The 22,136-nt window shown below is 49.4% G+C and overlaps 1 long non-coding RNA gene across 1 annotated transcript; it reads left to right on the top strand.

Moving 5' to 3' along the window:
• The first annotated feature begins 1,140 nt into the window (after positions 1-1,140).
• On the top strand, positions 1,141-18,693 carry LOC140219625 (uncharacterized). The gene is made up of 3 exons (XR_011895908.1): positions 1,141-1,444; positions 3,627-3,890; positions 15,107-18,693. It is a non-coding gene; the product is annotated as an uncharacterized lncRNA (long non-coding RNA).
• The last annotated feature ends 3,443 nt before the right edge of the window (positions 18,694-22,136 follow it).

The following is a 22,136-nucleotide window of genomic DNA, read 5'->3' as shown; positions in this document are numbered from 1 at the left end:
GCTGGCAACCGGGATCATCAAAGCCAACTTCTTCGACTGACAACATTGGCTGCACCGTATTTAAGTGACCATCTGCGTCCGCCGCGCTGGGGCAGGACACCCTTTCGGACACGGAGTGCTCAGCCTTTCTCACGTTTTAGGTGCCCCTTCCTCTGGCGTTTCCTGCTGCTCTGTGCGCAACTGACCCCTTTAAGTAGAAGCAGCCACCGGACCGGTTCATGAATTAGACGCAACTGCCAGCCTTGGATGATTCTCACTTGATCTGCTGGCAACCGGGATCATCAAAGCCAACTTCTTCGACTGACAACATTGGCTGCACCGCATTTATGTGACCATCTGCATCCGCCGCGCAGGGGCACCACACCTTTTTGGACATGGAGTGTTCAGCCGTGCTCACGTTTTAGGTGTCCCTACTTCTGGCGTTGCCTGCTGCCCTGTGCGCAACTGATCCCTTTATCTGGGCGAAGCCACCGGAATGGTTCACGAATTTGACGCAACTTGCAGCCTTGGATGATTCTCACTTCATATTCTGGCAACCGGGATCATCAAAGCCAACTTCTTCGACTGACAACATTGGCTGCAGCGCATTTAATCCACCATCTGCATCTACCGCGCTGGGGCACGACAACGTTTCGTACACAGAGTGCTCTGCCTTCCTCACGTTTCAGGTGCCCCTTGTTCTAGGGTTGCCTGCTGCTTTGTGCGCAACTGACCCGTTTATCTGGAAGCAGACACCTGACCGCTTCACCAACTTGACGCAACTGCGTACCTTGGATGATTCTCACTTCACCTGCTGGCTACCGTGATCATGAAAGCCAAATGCTTCGATTGACAACATTGATTGCACCGCACTTCAGCGACCATCTGCGTACGCCGAGCTGGGGCACGACACCGTTTTGGACATGGAGTGCTCAGCCTTCCTCTTCTTCTGGTGCTGCTGCGGCCCTGTGCACAAGTGACCCGTTTATCTGGAAGAAGCCACAGGACCGCTTCACGAATAGGACGGAACTGCCAACCTTGGATGGTTCTCACTTCATCTGCTGTTAACTGGGATCATCAAAACCAACTGCTTTGACTGACAACATTGGCTTCACCGCATTTAAGCGACCATCTGCAAACGCCGCGCTGGGGCCCGACACCGTTTCGGACATGGAGCGCTCTGCCGTGCTCACGTTTCAGGTGTCCCTTCTTCTCGAGTTGCCTGCTGCGCTATGCGCAACTGTCCCGTTTATCTGGATGCAGCCAACGCACCGCTTCACGAATTGAACGCAACTGCCACCCTCGGTGGATACTCACTTCATCTGCTGACAACCGGGATCATCAAAGCCAACTTCTTCGACTGGCAACATTGGTTGCAGCGCATTTAAGTGACCATCTGCATCCGCCGCACTGGGGCACGACACCTTTTCGGACATGGAATGCTTCAGCCGTGCTCACGTTTCAGGTACCCCTTCTTCTGGCGTTGCCTGCTGCTTTGTGCGCAACTGACACGTTTTTCTGGATGCAGCCACCGGACCGCTTCACGAATTGAACGCAACTGCCAACCTTGTGTGGTAATTTCACCTGCTGGCTACCGCGATCATGGAAACCAACTGCTTCGACTGACAACATTGACTGCACCGCACTTAAGCGACCATCTGCGTACGCCGCGCTGGGGAACGACACCGTTTTGGACATGGAATGCTCTGCCGTGCTCACGTTTCAGGTGTCGCTTCTTCTGGCGTTGCCTGCTGCCCTGTGCGCAACTGACCCATCATCTGAAAGCAGCCACCGGACCGCTTAACGAATTGGACGCAACCGCCAGCCTTGGATGATACTCACTTGATCTACTGGCAACGGGGATCATCAACACCAACTGCTTCGACTGAAAACATTGGCTGACCATATTTAAGCGACCACCTGCATCCGCTGCGATGGGGCACGACACCGTTTCGGACATGGAATGCTCATCCGTGCTAACGTTTCAGGTGTCGCTTCTTCTGGCGGTGCCTGCTGCCCTGTGCGCAACATATCCGTTTATCTGGAAGCAGCCACCGGACCGCTTCCCGAATTGGATGCAACTGCCAGCCTTGGATGATTGTCACTTTATCTGCTGGCACTCGGGATCATCAAAACCAACTGCTTCGACTGACAACATTGGCTGCACCGCATTTAGCGACCATCTGCGTCCGCCGCGCTGGGTCATGACACCGTTTCGGATATGGAGTGCTCAGCCGTGCTCACGTTTGAGGTGTCCCTTCTTCTCGAGTTGCCTGCTGCCCTGTGCGCAACTGACCCGTTTATCTGGATGCAGCCACCGGAACGCTTCAAGATTTGGAAGCAACTGCCAGCCTTTGATGATATTCACGTCATCTGCTGGCAACCGGGATCATCAAAGCCAAACGTTTCACAGGCACCGTCACCTCTGAGACCACCCTCGAAGGCTCTACTCGTCCAAACACGCCAAATCACAAGGACACGCAGTGGACCAGTCTCCAGGGCGCCTCGTCCCCCGTATGGACTTGTGAACAATTTAAATCGTCCTCTGAACGTTCGCTAACAGGAGGGGAAGTGATGTGGCGGCCTCACGGTCACACAGCTGAAACCAGACTCCCTTTCCCCTTTTTTTACTCGGTAAAACCTTATCGCGGAGTGTGCGAGAACGAGAAGTGGTGTGAGGGTGCGCAACCGAAGCGCAGAGGCTCGATGAACACAAAAATAAAGTTAGTTGTTGCTTGTTCTACAGGGACGCATTACTCGCTTCTTTCTGCTGATTTCCAGCCGCGCTCGCGTCCTGCATAACAGCTTCACATGCCGCGGTGCGTTTTTAAGTGACGTCGTAGAAACCCAAGTGATTTGTTAGCTGAGGAGATAACCTTAGTTACATGCACACAGCAGTCCAGATCGTTTGAGACGGTAACACCCACGTACTTATAATTTTTTACACACTGAATTTGTTCGTTAGGGATTTCGTATTGAAATACCAAGTGGTTTGAACGGCGAGAGAATGACATTGCTTTACATTTAGTAGGATTTAGGACCATTGACCAACGTTGACACCAATTTTGAATGTTGTTTAAGTCTTCCTGAAGGGCGATTTGATCATTATCGTTAGTAACTGAGCTGTAAATGACAAAATTATCAGCGTACCTGCAGCGTTAAGGTGGGATTGAGGGAAGATGTGTTAGAGTAGCTCATTATTTTTCTGAAGATTTCGCAATCAGCTAATAAGGGATTGTTAGGGGAAACACAAAAGGGTAGATGATTTATGTAAATTAGGAAAAGGAGGCGATCAAGTGCCGACGCTTGAGCTACGCAAGACTGTACTCTGCTTGGCTGCGAGTTTGAGTCATTAGCAGAGACAAACTGTGAACGGTTAGAAAGAAAAAACTCAAGCCGTGCAAGCAGTGTGGGATCGATGTTAATTCGATGCAGCTTAAGCATTAGAAGGTTAGGGCATACTCTTCAAACGCTTTCGAAAAATCCAAATATATACAATCCGCAGTTGAAGACTGGTCAAGGATGACGTTTAGCTTATGCCCAAATAATACTAGCTGTGTTTCACATGAATATGTCTTACGGGAGCCATGTTGGGATGGTGAAATAAATTAATTAAAATGCAACACTCATCATCTCGCTTTTTGCAGGCCGCGCTCCTCCGGGGTTGCGTCACCTGGCTCCCCACTTGGTGGCCTCCCGTTACCGAGGGTTTGCATCGGAATTCGTCTTCGCTGTCTACCGCCTGGCCAATTTTGTGGTCAACCGGATTAATCATCTGGCAACCTGGGACATTGCGAGGAGCTACGGCTATCTGCCTCACAAGCGGCCTATTTAAACGCCCACTGGTAGACTTCGCATTCGGGCACGACGCTGCTGCAAGTATGCAACGCTCATCATTTCGCTTTTTCCAGGTTAGTGACCTGAGACATACCACCTGCGTGAGGAGCACCTGCGCCGTGTGCAGACGTCAACAGAGCCCTATGTCACGTACATTCAGGACGTCTTGGCTCTGTGCCGCAAAGTTGACACCCACATGACTGAGTCAGACAAGGTTTCCCACATCCTCAAAGGCATTGCCGATGACGCCTTCAACTTGCTCGTTTGCAACAACGTAGCGACGGTGGATGCTGTTATAAGAGAGTGCCGCCGCCTGGAACTCGCCAAAAGCCGACGTATTGACCAGCAGTTTGCCCGTCTGCCCAACACTCCAGCGACATCTTCCTGTGCCGACGCTCCTCGTCCCAACAACACTGCCGATGTTACCAGGATCGTCCGGCGTGAGATCGAGGCCGCCTATCCGGCTGCCTTCGACTCCAGTCCCACCAACACATCTGCAGTCACGGTCTCACTGATCCAGGCAGTTGTCCGCCAGGAGTTTGAAAACATGGGTCTTCACACCATCTGCTCGGCCCATCGCCCTAATACCCGCCCGGCTTCTTCGATTTCGCCCCGTCCCGCATCTTCTTACCCACCACGTTTCCGCAACCCCTCTGAATGGCGCACTGCTGACGACAAGCCTATTTGTTTCCACTGCCATCGAATCGGGTACATTTCTCGGCACTGTCGTAGTCGCTGGAGTTCCCCGAGCCGGCCTACTTATACTGCCTACTCTCGCCCCTCAGGTGGCCCTTCTCGTCCCTATGCCGCACGCTCCGATAATGCCGCCACTGATTCTCCTGCAACGAACCGCCCCTATTCTCGTTCGCCTTCGCCCCAACGACGACAATCTCGCTCTCCCCAGCCCCGTCGCGCCTATTCGCCGACTCCCTTCGGACGCCGCTCCCAGCCGGAAAACTAGACGATGCAGCGCCTCGAGGTGACGCTGCATTGCTCCCTACGCCGCCAAATCCTCTACTGACTTTGCCCACTCATCTGAACCTTCTTGACGTGCAAGTCGACGGTGTTTCTGTGTCTGCTCTCATAGACACTGGGGCGCATTTGTCCGTAATGAGCGCTGACCTTCGTAACCGGCTCAAGAAAATTATCACGCCCGCCACGACGCCTGTTGTCCGTGTCGCCGATGGCGGAACAGCCCCCGTAATTGGTATGTGTACCGCCCGCGTCTCCTTCGCCGATCGCTCAACAATTGTGCTATTCACAGTCATCGCCCACTGTCCCCACGACATCATCCTCGGCTTAGACTTCCTTTCCGCACATTCTGCTCTCATCGATTGTTCCGCCAGTACTCTCCGCCTTGACCTGCCTGTTCTGGATCCTGCTGAACCACACCCCAGTCGCCTCAGTTCCGCCGACTTCGTTCGCTTGCCACCTTCGGCACTGACCTACGTTGACCTAGTGTCATCCCCACCAGTCCCCGACGGTCACTACATCGCGGCTCCTATGCAAGACGTCCTCCTTACACATGGGATCACAGTACCCCATACAGTTTTATCTATTACGGCGAATTGCGTCTGCCTGCCAGTGGTCAACTTTGGCTTGACGACACAAGTGCTGCCACGTGGGATGTCTTTGGCCCAGCTTTGTTCATTCGAGGATCACTCAGTAGCATCCATTGCAGTAGACGACACTTCATCCGATACTCCTCTACCATCGCAGTCGGCAAATTGTACCATCGCTGACTTACGGAAAATGATTGCCCCCGACTTGCCCTCCGAGCACGCTCGTGAACTCTACCGCGTTCTGTTTTCCTACCACGATATTTTTGACTTTAACGATCGTCCTTTAGCCCAAACTACAGCTGTCAAACATCGCATTAATACCGGCGATGCCCCTCCTATTCATCGCCGCCCGTATCGAGTGTCACCAGCTGAGCGTCAAGTTATTCACGCAGAAGTTCGCAAAATGCTTGCCAAGAACATTATTGAACCATCATATAGTCCATGGGCGTCACCTGTAGTACTGGTCAAAAAGAAGGATGGCTCATGGCGCTTTTGCGTGGATTATCGGCACCTTAACAGGGTTACCAAAAAGGACGTGTATCCCCTACCTCGGATTGATGACGCCCTTGACTGCCTCCACGGTGCTCGCTATTTCTCTTCTATTGACCTTCGCTCCGGCTACTGGCAGATTGCCGTGGACGATCTCGACCGCGAGAAGACTGCTTTTGTCACACCCGACGGTCTTTATCAATTCAAAGTGATGCCGTTCGGTCTATGTAACGCCCCTGCCACTTTTGAACGCATGATGGACTCCCTTCTTCACGGTTTCAAGTGGTCCACGTGCCTGTGCTACTTGGACGACGTTATCGTATTCTCCCCAACGTTCGCTACGCACCTCGAGCGCCTCTCAGCAGTCCTGGACGTTTTTCGGCGAGCCGGTCTGCAACTCAACGCATCGAAGTGCCAATTCGGCCGTCGCCAGATTACCGTCCTTGGACATCTCGTTGACGCGAACGGAGTGCAACCGGACCCAGGCAAGATCCATGCTGTTACGCACTTCCCTGTTCCGAAGTGTGTCAAGGATGTGCGCAGCTTCATCGGCCTTTGTTCGTACTTCCGCGGTTTCGTGAGAAATTTCGCCGCCATAGCACGACCACTAACCGACCTTTTGAAAAAAGACGCTCCTTTCCAGTGGGGCGATAACGAGGCCTCTGCATTCTCTCATCTAATCGACATTCTCACAACGCCTCCCGTTTTCGCCCATTTCGATCCTTCTGCGCCTACCGAAGTCCGTACTGATGCCAGCGGTCACGGAATTGGAGCAGTACTGGCACAACGCCAGCGTGGCCACGACCGTGTTATCGCTTACGCCAGCAGGCTCCTCTCACCCGCGGAGCGCAACTATTCCATCACTGAGCGTGAGTGTCTGGCCCTAGTTTGGGCGGTTGCGAAATTCCGCCCATACTTATATGGCCGATCCTTTTCCGTTGTCACAGACCATCACGCGCTTTGCTGGTTATGCTCACTGAAAGATCCTACAGGAAGACTTGGTCGCTGGGCCTTACGCCTCCAAGAATATTCGTATACTGTCACCTATAAATCTGGCCGACTACACAAGGACGCTGACTGCCTGTCTCGCTACCCGGTCGACGAGCCTGACGACGCCGACAGTAGTAGCGCCAACGGCATTTTCTCTGTCTCTGCCTTCGGTAACATCGCCGATGAGCAGTACCGAGACCTATCGCTGCGAGCACTTATTGAGCGTCTGCGCTCTACACCTACCGACGCATCCGTTCGCCGATATGTCCTCCAGGGTGGCATTCTGTATCGAAGGAACTTCCTCCCTGACGGCTCTGACCTTCTTCTTGTCGTGCCAAAACAGCTACGACAGACTGTGCTCTTTGAGATGCATGACGCACCCACTTCAGGACATCTTGGGGTAACCCGCACGTACGACCGCGTCCGCCGCCGCTTCTATTGGCCTGGTCTCGCTCGCTCCGTTCGACGCTATGTTGCTGCCTGTGATCCCTGCCAGCGTCGGAAGACACCTCAGGTGCTACCTGCCGGTCATCTCCAGCCGATCACCGTCCCTGTGGAACCGTTCTTTCGTGTTGGATTAGACCTGCTCGGTCCCTTTCCCACGTCATCTTCTGGGAACAAATGGGTAGCCGTCGCGACTGATTACGCCACCCGATACGCTATCACTCGGGCTCTCCCTACCAGCTGCGCCACTGACGTCGCGGACTTTCTCTTGCGTGACATTATCTTGCTTCATGGCGCCCCGCGACAGCTGCTTACTGACCGTGGTCGAAACTTCCTCTCGAAAGTTATCGCTGACATTGTGCGTTCCTGCTCCATTCAACACAAACTGACTACTTCATACCATCCTCAAACCAATGGCCTGACAGAGCGGTTAAACCGTACTCTTACCGATATGCTGGCCAAGTACGTTTCCAAGGACCACCACGACTGGGACATTGCCCTTCCTTACGTAACATTTGCGTACAATTCTTCCCGGCACGACACCGCCGGATTTTCTCCCTTTTATCTACTGTACGGTCGCGAACCTACCTTGCCCCTAGACACGGCACTTCCTCCTGCTGCGGTCTCAACAAGCGAGTATGCGCGCGACGCCATCGCCCTCGCTGACCATGCACGCCAGCTTGCCCGTGCTCGACTGACGGCCTCACAGACCACTCAGCAGTGTCAGTACAACGCCCGCCATCGTGACGTACAGTTTTCACCTGGTGCGCTCGTGCTCCTGTGGTCGCCCTCTCGTCACGTCGGACTTTCAGAGAAGCTCCTTTCGCGATACACAGGGCCCTACCGCGTGCTGCGCCAGGTGACGCCTGTGACTTACGAAATTGCTCCTGTGGCCTCAACCTCGTCCTCTCCTGTGGCATCTAGTGATGTCGTACACGTCAGTAGGCTCAAGGCCTACTACACTGCTTCCGAGTCCGATCTTTAGTCGCTCCGGGACGGCGCTTTTGCAGCCGGGGGTAGTGCTACGGCACAATATGCGCGATCACGAAAGGCCAGCAGTGTGAAGACGACGACGACGATTAGAAGCTAGCGCGGGCTGTTGCCTCTTGGCCAAGCGCAGCGTATTTTCCTTGTAAATGTATTTGTACATAGCTTTTCGTCTGCGTCTTCCTACGTAACAATATCTTTCAGAGAAACGATATAGCCCACGACTGCCAGCGAAACAGGCAATAGAAGGCTGCTGTGCACGCCGTTGACAGGCCGGCTGGCACACGGCTGTTAACACGTGACTGATAGACGGTCATGTCACTGGCCTTGTGCACAGCCCTCATTTATCCTCAACTCTACACCCTCGCCGCTAACATACCTTTACTCGTTGCCGTACCCACCCACCTTACACCGTCTTGCCTTCAGAAGAACCCCGCCTATATATAGTGTGGCGAGGAAAGCATGTATCGCTAGTCGCCTTGAAGAAGACGAGTCTACTTGTCGAAACGTTGGCTCCTGCTTTCACCTAGTTCTCGTTTTCCTCACTGGTGTATATTTGGTTTTGCAAGATAGTCAGAACGTCCTTTCGCGCCCCGTGTTTTAATATGTGCTACCGTGTGAGACTTGGCTATAAAGACTAACCCCCGTATTCACAAATGCACCTCGACTCGACCCTCCATTCGAAATTGTCCTTGAGTGCGGTTTTTCGTTTCACAAATCGCCCTCCATCGCAGCGCCTTGAGTGAAGGAAAGCGCGAGCACTTTACTCGAGAATATCAAGGTAGCCTCACAGCTACCGTGAATCGCTCCTTGAGTGAAATCAGTGCGTAAACATGGCGGCCTTGTTATCTGTCGCTCGCCTCGTCAGCTCTTTCGGATGGACGCCGGTTCCCTCTGTAGCTTTTCTTTAGTTAACGATGCTACGCATTTTCAAAGGCTTCGTTTTTGGGACCGGTGAAATCCTCTGGAGCGCTTCGGCAACGGAATTATTCCACTGCGGCGCCGAGACAGATCGGCCGTCCTGTCAGGAAGACTGTGAGCCAGTGCAGTGGCTGTCCTATTACTCCTGGCATGAGCCACTTATTGACCTGCATACAGGTATTCTTCGCGCGACTGCTCCACAACTACTATTGGCGCCAGAGCATTTACGTGTTACTCGCGGCTGATCGTACAAGGCCGCATCAGTTCAAGCACGGCGCAATACATAACTGCGGTGCACTTCAAACCTATGGAAAGAAAACAACGACGAAGATTCCTGCGATTAGTGCGTGCATTGCCTGTGTGCGTGTATAGCTTGTGCAAGCAGCGGCAGTCGCCCGCCTTCGCGCGGTTTGCACTAAGGTAGATCGCCACTGACTGCGCTAACCAAGGACGGCAAAGCACACAGCAGCAAGGCGATCATCTCTATAAACGAGCAGGTGCGTTCACTTAATTTCTTTTTCAATATTTCTTTACTTCCATGCATCTAGTTGCGCTAGGGAAAACAAAATAATGTACTGTAATTTTGCATGCACTGTGTGCAGTTGGTGGAAATTAAAGCCGTAACCAAATAATTACGTGAGCCTTGCTTCAAAATATTCAGTTCAATTAGCTTGTCATGCCTACGAAAATCCGTGCCCAACGAGGAAGTGGCCAGTTATGAAAGGGCATTCAGAATTATACCTTCATGTATACACAAGTGAATGGAATGTTTTACTTGAGTAAAAAACAATAAAGATACGAAAGAGTATACTTTTTTGCACATAAGATTATTTTTTATTGTGATAAAAAAAGCTGTAGCAGTGTAGTGACAGCTCCTAGTACAGACATTGCTAGCAAGTGGTAGCAGATATATCTCGTACATCTTTGTTGCGAACATTGCAGCTCTCAAGAGGGTTCATTATGTCAGTGCTCGATCGCTGTATGTCGGTATGGATGCGCAAGCGCCAAACCAGCTGAAAAATGTTTCTTTGCAAACATAAATAAAGAGAGTATGAGCTCATTATAGTAAAAGAAAATCGTGCTCTAGAACATAAAAGCCTTAAACGAAATTAATTAGAAGGAAAAGTAAACTAAAGAAAACAAACAGTACCTAAGTTTCTTGTCATGCGCCTTAACATCATTGTATATTTATGACTAAGCCCTTGTCTTATGCAGGAACCAGGCTACCAACACAACCACGCAGAGCAACTGCCTTTCCAAGTGTGCTGTGTGTGATGCGCTTGCATTGGTGTGCAAGTGAAGAGCTCCAGTTAATGTGTCCCGCTGCACTACAATAGCTGTCGCAATATTCTGGCTAAGACTTCTATCCTACCGCATCTGACATTATATCAGCTCAAACATCACCACTAAAAGCAGTTTGACTGCATGCATTTGCCTTCATAGACACGTTGTGGTTGAAGTGATTGTATTTTTTATCCAGGGGCGCTATAACGTAAAACTATTCCAAACTTTTCTATTCCAATTCTGCTATCAGCCCTCCACGATTGGTCAAAAACTTTTTTCGACCACCCCCACTTGAGCTGTCTGTCCCGCGACGTCACGAAAACCGCGATAGCTCCCCATCTGATATGATGTGTACACACTGATTATGCATGATTTGACAGAAAAAAAAGAAAAACAGTTATTTCTGATTCGACTCCTTTTCGCCATTGGCCCTCGGCTATTGGTAAAAAGTTTTCGGGCTGCACCCACTTCACCTGCCTGTCACGCGACGTCACAAAACCGCGCAATCTCACCGCGTCAAAGTGACGTGTACGCGACAAAGATGCATTAATATGCCGAACAAAACTGAATTTTCTTCGGAATAGCCGCAGGCTGCCCCATTCCGAAAGGAATAAAAGACGGCTGCCGCCGATCGCTGAGACGCTGGCTACTCGCACCTGCCGGAGAGCATGGGTGTATTTGCGTATAATAAAACTTCTTGCGTGGCCGTGTAATGTTTTCCAGCACTTCCGGCACGTTTACAACCTCATTCTGTCAACTCTTCTTTGCTGAGGGTCAGTTTTAGCTTCATTCTTAAGCTTCCGTTGCATGCCGCCGCGATTTTCGACCAGCCACCACAAGCTAAGTAAGGGAAAGCCGACCAATCGCGGACGCCGGCACCACCCTCTTCATCCGGTTATCAATTTTCAGTGCACTGGCTCTGCCACAGCGGATCCTTCTCCACTTGAGCGTTCCCCTCGCCTCTTGTCAGCCAATTGGGGTACGACAAGCCGCTCATTGTAGGCAATGTTATTCGTTTTTCAAGCAAACAAAAGTGACCTCCTATGAACGAGGATAGTGTTTGATTGGTCTGTACAGACAACCCTGTGGATGACCGCCCGGTGCTTGCGTCTGTGGTTACGCAAATTTGACGTCAGGAGATTGGAATAGAAACTTATTGGAATAGTTTTACGTTATAGGGCCCCAGGTTGTTTTCTTCAGCCATATTTATTAAAATAGTATGTACGCCTTAATAAATTCTGGTCAATCCAAGTGCCAAATTTTTTCTAAAACTTACCATTATGCTAGTCTTTTTGTACTTTGATAGTATGCAAATACAGCGGGAACTCTGATCTTGCAAACAGAAGCAGTAGTATTGCTTACAAATATATTCTAGGATAAAACTGCGCCTGTATTCTAGACAGTAGCCTGTAGGGTGTAGGCACCCGACGGCGTGTAATGGTAAACCCTTGCAGAATATATGCTGTTTCTGGTCTCGTTCTAGGTTCAGCTTAAGATGAATTATGAGAGACGCAACAATGAACTTCTTCTATTGGATAGGGTTGACAGCTGTCTTCCATGGGACTTTCTAACCTTCACCAATTGACCCACTTGGCGAGATGACCAGTGACATTGACTGTGCAAATATTTTTAACACCGCTTTCTCATCCGTCTTCACACACGAAACTGATATGCCACTTTCTACCGCAACTACAAACCTAAGTTTGCCTATGCCTTCAATTATGTTTTCTGCTCATGGCATTATATGTATTATAGAAAATATCAAGATGTCATCTTCAGCGGGTGCTGATGAAATCACCCCCAAGTTTCTCAAAAATACTGGCCATGCTTCCGCACCGTATCTATCAAAACTTTTTGCACAATCACTTTCCACAGGAAGCATTCCCAGCGATTCGAAGGGGGGGGGGGGGAGGTTGTTCCGGTCTTTAAATCAGCTAACAAAGAATCACCCCTTAACTACCGCCCCATCTCTTTAACAAGTGTGCCGTGCAAAATCATGGAACATGTCATTCATTCCCATATAATGAACTTTCTTGACTCTATTAATTTTTTTCATCCTGCTCAACATGGCTTCCGTAAAAACCTATCCTGTGATACACAATTGGCTATTTTCATCCATAACTTGCATATGAACCTTGACTGTAACCTTCGAACTGATGCAATATTCCTGGACTTCGCGAAAGCGTTTGACAAAGTACCCCACAAACGCTTGCTACTAAAACTTTCATTGTTAAACCTTCATCCTAACAATTTACAGTGGATAAGTGAATTCCTTGCTAACCGCACCCAGTATGTTTACGTTAATAACCAAGCCTCTAGTCCTCTTCTCGTAACATCAGGTGTCCCGCAAGGATTAGTCCTTGGCCCGCTATTATTTTTAATATACATTAATGACCTACCAACGCATGTCTCTTGTAACATCCGTATTTTTGACGACTGTGTCATCTATCGCACAATCAATAACACCTCTGATCAGCTCGCCCTCCAGAATGACTTAAACAGCGTACAGGACTGGTGTAACCAATGGCTTATGGAACTAAACCCCAATAAATGTAAACTCGTGTCTTTTAACCGAAAACGTAATCATCGCCTCTTCTCATACAAAATCTCGCACGTGACGGTAGAATTAACTCACACTTATAAATACCTCGGCGTAACATTGTCCAATGATCTAACCTCGAACGCACATGTCACAAAAATCATATCATCCGCTAACAGAACCCTTGGATTCTTAAAACGTCATCTACGACATGCCCCACAAAACCTAAAATTACTTGCCTACAAATCACTTGTCCGTCCTAAATTAGAATACGCCTCTGCTATTTGGAGCCCTAACCAAAATTATCTAACAATTTCCCTAGAATCAGTACAAAGTCGAGCCACAAGATTCATATATTCGTGCTATTCATATAATGTTAGTATATCATCATTAAAAGCAGAGGCAGGTTTAACATCTCTAGCTTGTAGACGTCGTATTACTAGTATGTGCTTGTTTCATAAACTTTATTACAGCTCACTTCGTCATCCGCCCTACATCAATCCGCCGGCACATATTTCCGCCCGCATTGGTCATCCTCTTCAAGCTGCACGGCCTCGTACGCGCACTGCTACATTCGCATCTTCATTCTTTCCGCGCTCAGCCCCGGACTGGAACGGCCTTCCACACGACATCGCCGCAATCACCTGTATACATCTAGATTTCTGAATTGCATAGCTACTGTATTTAACGCGAATAATTTATGCTTATTACGTGTTTTCTTTGTTTATTATATGATTTATAGATGTAACCCATCCCTTATGTAACACTCCCAAACACGGAGGCCTTTAAGGTAATAAAGTGAAGTGAAGTGAAGTGAAGCGTGAGCGTTGTGCTCTTGCAATCTGGTTTCCAACACACCCGTGCACAAGAGCAGAGAAAATCTTTTTTCATCCATAAACTTGGAACGTACACTACCGGAATTAATGAGAGTCCGGGGCGGCTGACGTGCCTCCGGGATATGCCGTGAGAGTGCATGAGAAACGCGAATACCTGTTCTGTACTCTAAAATTGAGACGCTGGCTGCTTGCTCATCCCTCCGCATGCGCCTCAAGGGGGCGAGCGGAAAACCTATAAATTCAGTTTCCTGGACCCTGCCACTGAAGTGGTCATCCTGAGTGACCTATTGCCCTTCTTGAAATACGCACGAGCTGACTTGATGTCAGTTGTCTGTTAAACGTTCAAAAACTGGACGACAAGGAGGCCATTTAACTCGGGTTCCTAAATCTAAGCCCAGGGGCGCACTTGCTTTGCGAATCCCATGCATATATTCTTTTTGGAACTATTTATTTTTTTCGCACCGTAGCTGGACCACAGAGTTGCCGGAACGGGCCGTGCCTTGTATATGTGTACTGTGACACTGTGTTTCTTTCCACAAGTTGCCGCTCTTCTGTCTTCCTTCTGGGCCCCTTCTCTATTGTGCCCCCCGCCACCCAATTTAACTTGCCCTCTCTCCCGCTACAACGGCTGCACACGCACTGGTGCTGCGGAGCGACCGTTTTCTCCCTCCTTGCCTCGGGTGCACGGGAACCTAGCTGGTGCTACTTCCCGCCCCCTTCACTCTCCGACTTACGTCTCCCTCCTCCTGTGTGCTTTCTTTCTTTTTCTTTCCTTTTTTGCCTCGCTGACCTCCTTGCTCTACATACATGGGACTCCGCCTTCCTCTTGCCCTGCATAGCTGCCAAAGGCAGCTCTAAATCTGCCAAAGCGCCGAAAATCAATCACTGTCACAACCGTTCCTCTCGGTCTGATGTCTCTGAGAACGACCGGGCACCCGGTCTGGTGTCTTCACTACCAGTGCCGAAGTGGTATTTTTTTTGTAAACCCTGATGAAGATCTGGCCCCACCGATCGAAACTGTTGAAATGAAATACGTGTTCTGTTTACCTTGTAGCACCATTCAAGTTGTGTACGTTTGAAAGGTAGCCTGAAGAATCGCTCTTTGCCTACTATGTATATATATATATATATATATATATATATATATATATATATATATATATATATATATAGGCAGTCAGCGGCGAAACCGGCCGGTGTCACTAAGACGTTACTTCGTTTCTTGGCAGATTTCACAGGCTGGACGCGGCGGCATCTCCCGGATCTTATCATCCCTGTCGTCGGTCGCTGGCATCACGGACGCTCTGCGGCGCATGCGGCCTCTGCATTTCACGGTCCTATCCGTGTACGGCTCCGCAGCATCCCCTGGTGCAAGACAGCTCAACCCGGTCCGCCTGGTGTCTGTTGCAGCGTACATAAGGCCTGCCTCCCCGGTGCTTCCCTGCAGTCAGCGGCAAAACCGGCCGGTGTCACTAAGACGTTACTTCGTTTCTTGGCAGGTAGGTTTTTTAAACTGCCTTTAGTACGTACACATTTGGCTGTTTTGCCGCTGACTGCACCGCACTGCCTTCTGTGTGTTCTGCAATGTCTTCTGTGTGTTCGGTATGCGACAAGCCGGTAGAGGGCAAGTTTCTTGTATGTTCCGGTTGCAAAGCAAGTTTCCATTTAGGGAAACACTGTTCCGGGATAACAGACAGTGTTTACACCAAAATGTCCACTGTTAAACGTGAAACATGGACGTGTCAGACATGTAGCTCTGGTGCTGGTTCCAGTAATAGCGATGGCTCACTCGGCCCCCACTTTTCGTCTATTAATACCAAACTTGACCAATTAACCAGCACTGTTCAGACGCTCATGGTAAAGGTTCAGGAACTGCTCTCTTTCAAGGCAACTTGTGAAAAGATGGCTGATACGGTGACCGGCATTCAAGCCTCTATCGCTTTCCTTTCTGAAAAGTATGATTCTATGCTCTCCACTGTGACTACTTATCAAACCGAAGTGTCTCAGCTACGGGCTCAAGTGCAGTCACTTTCCGGTACAGTCGCCCGTCAGGCTGAAATCCTAGACCAAACAACGATGCAATTAAACGAACTTGATCAATATGGCAGACGTTGCAATTTCGAAATCCATGGCCTCCCTTTGAAGCCTGGTGAAGACTTGAAGTCCTTCATGTGCGACTTAGCTGGACAACTGCGCCTAAGTAACTTCCAGGAAGATGAAATTTGCAGGATACACCGTTTACCGACCGGGAATAAATCTAGCTCTAGCCCTCCTACCCTTGTGCAAGTACAGAACGCTTCAGTGAAAGAAAAATGGTTTCGGGCTCGGAAGTGTCTCTCGGATCTTGCTCAGCCGGAGAAGTTTCCTCGTCTATTCTTCAACGAAAACTTGACGCGGTTGAACCGGGAGCTTTTCCGGTTGGCCCGCTCCAAAGGAAAGGAAAATGGATATAAGTTCGTGTGGACGAGGAACGGAAAGGTTCTAGCAAGAAAATCTCAGGGAGCACCTTTCATTCGAGTTGAGAAATTCTCGGATTTGGATAGGATTGCCTAGACATGGCTGGCATAGAGAGTATGAAATGCACTGATTTTGCGGATGTAAATAGTTTTTTTTCTGATGCCTCCACCAGCAGTTTCAAAGTTGCTCATGTGAACATTCGCAGCCTTCGGAAACACTGGAATCAGTTTTATGCCATCATTTCATCATCTCGTTTAACGTTCGATGCTTTTGTACTTACTGAAATTAATATTCCTGCCGAGAGCATTCCACAGTATTCATTGCCGGGTTTCCAATGCTTCTCGTACACGCGTCCAAGCAGAAAAGGAGGAGGCATTGCAGTTTTTATAAGTAACAGATGGGCGGCTTCACAGTTAACGTTTTCCTTTTCCCAAGCTGAAGTGATATCGCTGCGCTTGAGCACACCTGTTTTTTCGGTGATTCTGTTATTGGTGTACCGACCTCCTAGTTTTAATGCGCGGCTTTTCTTATCCGAACTCGATTCCACATTGTCAACCTTATCACTCGAGGAACACGTGTGTATCACAGGTGATATCAATATTGACCTTTTGCGTCCTACTGTAGGCTTGGTCGCAGATTACCTCGATAGCCTTTCCAAATGGGGCTTGGAATGCGTCATTTATGAAGCGACTCGTGAGGAATTTCTGGCTGGTAGGCTCACTGTGTCCTGCATTGATCACGTTATCGTTCGTGCTCAAAATCTAGCCATAAAATTCGCTATTGTAGAAATTAAGATTGCTGACCACTATTTCGTTTGCGGCTCAATGAGTTATCCAGATACTGCGACAGCGCCCACAGATTCTAAAAAACTAATTTCAGTGCTTGATCCGAAAATATTTGATAATCTGGTGGCTTAATATGACTGGCAATCTTTTTTAGCAATAGAGTCTCCTGCTGCCATATATGATAAACTCGTTGAAGTGTTCAAAAACTTAAAAGATAGTGCTACCCGAACAATACATATCAAACAACGTAACGTAGATAACAAGTGGATGTCGTCTGTCATACTCGCAGCAATAAAAGCAAAAGACTTACTGTGGGCCCAATGCAAGCGTGCCCCGAATTGTCCAGACTTACGGGCCCAATTTAAGCTGCTCAGAAACAAAGTTACTGCCATGATCCGCTCCGCAAAGCGAATACATTTTCGAGACAAATTTAAAGCCGCTAGTTACAGCAGTAAGAAAACGTGGTCGTTAATTAACAGCTTTAGAGGCACTAATACGCGAGCTGATATAATGAATTATTTTCCTTCCAATTTATCCAGCGGCAGACAGAATATTTCTGATGAGTTTAATAATCACTTCTCTCGTGTAATGAGAAACGCAAACCTGCAGGTAGATTCTTGTACTTTGCGTCACAGCATTAGTGAATCGGCATATCTGCCTTCAATTTCTCAGGAAGAGCTAAGATCGATTATATTCAATTTAAAATGTAATAAATCTCCTGGAATTGACGGCATTTCCATTAATGAGTTGCGCAGAACATATGAATACATCCAAGAAGTTTTGCTAACACTACTCAATCGCATAATTTCAAGTGGTGAAATTCCTGTAAAATTGAAAACAGCGAAGGTTATACCTCTTTATAAAAGCGGTGCACGTAATAAAATTGAAAACTGTCGCCCCATTTCAATTCTGCCTTCTATCGCTCAAATACTTGAAAAACACTTATTGTTTACAATGACAAGCTTTCTGGACGCCCACAGCATTTTGTCGCCTAGTCAGTATGGTTTCCGACCCGGCAAAAGCACTCAAACCCTTCTGGAAGATTTATCCGATCAGTTGAATATAGCTTTCGATAATGACAAAGTTGCTTGTGCGCTCCTTCTTGATTGTAGCAAGGCTTTTGACAGTGTTCATCATGGTCTGCTGTTAAATAAGCTTTTCTTGTTAGGATTTCGGGGTGCTTTCTGGTCGTTGTTAGCAAATTTCCTTCGGGGTAGGTGTCAGGTCGTCTCAGTTGGGGAAGTTCATAGTGCATTCTCCATTATTAATGCTGGAGTTCCGCAGGGATCTATACTCAGCCCATTATTATTTAATATTTTTGTAAATGACCTCTCTAGCGTGATACCCGTTTCTCTTTATCAATACGCCGATGATACGATGATCGTAACTACCGCCCACAGCTACTATGATGCGATTGCTTCTTTACAGTCTGCTGCCACAAAAACTATGGATTGGTTTCAAAACAACCTAATTACTATAAATGTATCTAAGACGCAATTAATCTGCTTCCATAATCCTTTAAGGAGGGTAGCCCTTGACTATCCTCTTGTTTTGCATTCTTCAGATTGTTCAGCTTGTTCTTGCAGACCTTTAAAGTACTCACCTGTTGTAAAATATTGTGACGCTCTTAGGTGCATAGTGGGTTCACGAATGTGACGCGCTTAGGTGCATAGTGGGTTCACGCCTCAACAAACAGTATGTGGGGGCACCGAAGGGTGGTGAACGAGGACGACGACGTGTGGCTGGCTGGCTGAGTCTCGACAGGCGCTCAGTTGACCAAGGCCATCGCTTCTAACTCTACCCGGCTTCAAAGTAACGCCTTTTCCGGGCGTAACAGAGTGGTGGAGGTGCGGGGTACGACAGAACGTACCACGGAGTCGCAACATCTAGAACTTCGCCGGAGCCGTCGTCTTGCCGGTCTCTTGCCAACGACCTTCCCTATGGCTCAGGACGGAGGTGGACAAATGCCAGCTATAGTTTCACCTTCTCAAAGGTCAGCGCCAGTTGGACTTTTGCGGCACTACATGGAACCACGCTCGTTCGCGGGAAAAGTGGGCGAAGACGTCGACGAGTGGCTGATGCACTACGCAAGGGTGAGCCGCTACAACCGTTGGGATTCTGTCACTCAGCTTGAATATGTTGCACTCTTTCTGAGTGAGACAGCGTTGATGTGGTATGAAAACCACGAAGACTCCCTAACAACGTGGGAGCACTTTGTTGAGGAAATTAAGAAGTGTTTTGGCGACACCCACGCCAAACAGAAACGCGCCGAGAGAACACTTGCTCAAAGAGCTCAAGCTCCTGGAGAAACATGCACTATATACATAGAGGAAATCCTCAAGCTGTGCAAAATCGTAAATCCGCAGATGTCCGAGGAAGACCGAGTCGGACATCTCCTCAAAGGAATTGCAGAAGATGTGTACAATTTCCTCATAAGTCGGGAACACGTTGATTCCGTCTCAGATGTCGTGCGTCATTGCCGTACGTTTGAGACGTTGAAAACACGTCGCATTGTGCCAAAGTTTGGACGCCTAGCGAATGTGACAACCATTGCCAGCGTCGATGAGAGCCCGTCTGCCGATCTTTCGTCTACTATACGGCAGATCGTGCGTGAAGAACTGCTGCGGCACCAGGAACTTGCGCGCGACGTCATACGACAACCTGACGCTTATTACCCGCAACACATGGCGCCTGCGGCACCCTGCGCTTCCTGGCAACCCGCCGTATGTGTCACAGACGTCAACCACAGAGGTGCTCCATGGCCACGTGAGGACACATTTACGCCCGAACACCGACCAGCAGAACACCCTCGCCCCAGCAGGTTTGCACGCAGACCGACCGTTCCTCCTGTGCAGCAGGCTCAGCCGCTCCGCTCTGCTACACGACTCCCCACGGCTGAGCGCTTCGAAGGGCAGTTCATCGATCGTCGTTTACCTGTGTGCTATAGCTGTGGCGACTTGGGTCACATTGCCAGGTACTGCAATCGCCGCCAACCACCGAGGTTCGACCGATCGACGATGTCTAGGCGGTACCGCGCTCCTCTGGGCGAAACATATTCGCCCTCGCACACATATTTAGGAAGCTTGCCTCACCAGCACCCGGAGCCGCTACGGAACCGTTCTCCAGCATCCGATCGCAGCTTGACACCACCACCCGCTCCTCGTGTAAGCCGGTCGCCCTCTCCGCGGCGTCGATACCCGTCGCCACCTCCGGAAAACTAGCCAGCGCGGCCGTTGGAGGTGAGGTCGCTGGACAATCTTCGATATCGACAGAGATACCTCCAACCATTTGTATGTTTAAGAATAAGGTGTTTGTATTAATTGACGGGGTTTCATCCATGGCCTTAGTGGACACGGGAGCAACCGTTTCAGTGATGAGTCTTGCGTTTAAAAGCCTCCTAGGACGAAAGGTGATGTTTCGCTGGGACCGTGCCGATACGTTTCGCGGAGTGAGTGGGGAGTTGTTGTATCCTGTGGGCGTGTGTAATGTAGACGTTACCTTGGGTGGTCAAATATTTAACGCGGAGTTCGCTGTTCTACCTCATTCTACGCATGACGTAATCCTGGGTCTTGATTTTTTGAAACTGTGTGGTGCCACCGTCGACTGCAAAACGGGTGAAATCAGTGTAGGTACTAGCTTTGCTGCGGCGTTTATGGAAGCCCCACCGTGTCGTGAAAGTGTGCTTTGTGTATCCCGGGATACAGTTGTGCCTCCGTTATCCGCAACGTGTGTTTCAGTCGCCTGTTTCCCCACCACCGACGGAACGTTTGACGCTACCGTGGAGCCCGTTCACCTGAGTTGCATCAAGAGGAATGTACTGATACCGTATTGCACGCTGTCAGTTGTTCAGGGACGCACCAACTTATGGGCCGTAAACTGTTCGAGTGAACCTGCAATACTACCACAGGGTCTGAAACTTGCCGCCTACCATGAAGATCACGTGCTATCGCTCGCCATTCTTACAGAGGCCCTTGATTCTGCGGATGAGCGCCATTTCGCTAATGTCTGCCCTGCGGCGCACTCCTCATTTCTGACTATGGTAAACAAGTCGCTCAGCACTAAGCAGCGTCACGAAGTGGCGAATATTCTGCTAAAACATGCCCGACTGTTTGACTTCTTCCAGCAAGAGGGACCACCATTGTTTCCTCCTTCTCGTATACACCATCGCATCGATACGGGATCTGCCCAACCGCTGCGACAGAAACCATACAGAGTCTCACCGTCGGAACGCAAGGTGATCAATGACCAAGTCCACGAAATGCTAAATAAGAATGTAATCCAAGAATCCTGTAGTCCGTGGGCAGCGCCAGTGATCCTGGTTAGAAAGAAAGATGGTACATGGCGATTTTGTGTTGACTACCGCCGCCTCAACACCATCACTAAAAAGGACGTATATCCTCTTCCGCGTATTGATGATGCTATCGACTGCCTCTCATCAGCGTCTTACTTTTCGTCTGTTGACTTGAGGTCGGGGTACTGGCAGATTCCTATGCACGAGGCAGACAAGGAGAAAACGGCATTTGTAACACCAGATGGACTTTTTGAATTTAATGTGATGCCGTTCGGGCTCTGTAATGCGCCTGCAACTTTCGAGCGCTTCATGGACAACATCCTGCGTGGTTTGAAGTGGGAAGTATGCATGTGCTATCTAGATGATGTAGTGATTTTCGGGCGCACGTTCAGTGAGCACAACGCACGTCTCGATCTTGTGCTAGACTGCTTGGACAAAGCGGGTTTGGTGCTCAACTCGAAGAAGTGTCATTTTGGAGAGCGCCAAACACTCGTTCTGGGACACCTAGTGGATAAGGACGGCATACGGCCTGATCCAGCGAAGACTGCTACGGTGGAAGCCTTCAAGCAACCTCGCCATGTAAAAGAGCTACGCAGTTTCCTAGGGCTTTGCTCGTACTTCCGCCGGTTTATTCGTGGATTTGCCAACATCGCGTATCCGCTGACATGCCTCCTCCAGAAGGGCGTTCCCTTTGAGTGGACTCCTGAATGTGAAGCTAGTTTTCGTGAGCTGAAG

Source organism: Dermacentor andersoni, chromosome 7 (genome assembly GCF_023375885.2).
Source record: "Dermacentor andersoni chromosome 7, qqDerAnde1_hic_scaffold, whole genome shotgun sequence".
NCBI classification, from domain to species: Eukaryota; Metazoa; Arthropoda; class Arachnida; order Ixodida; family Ixodidae; genus Dermacentor; species Dermacentor andersoni.
The sequence above is the reverse complement of the archived record's forward strand: the minus strand, read 5'-3'. Positions and strand labels throughout refer to the sequence as shown.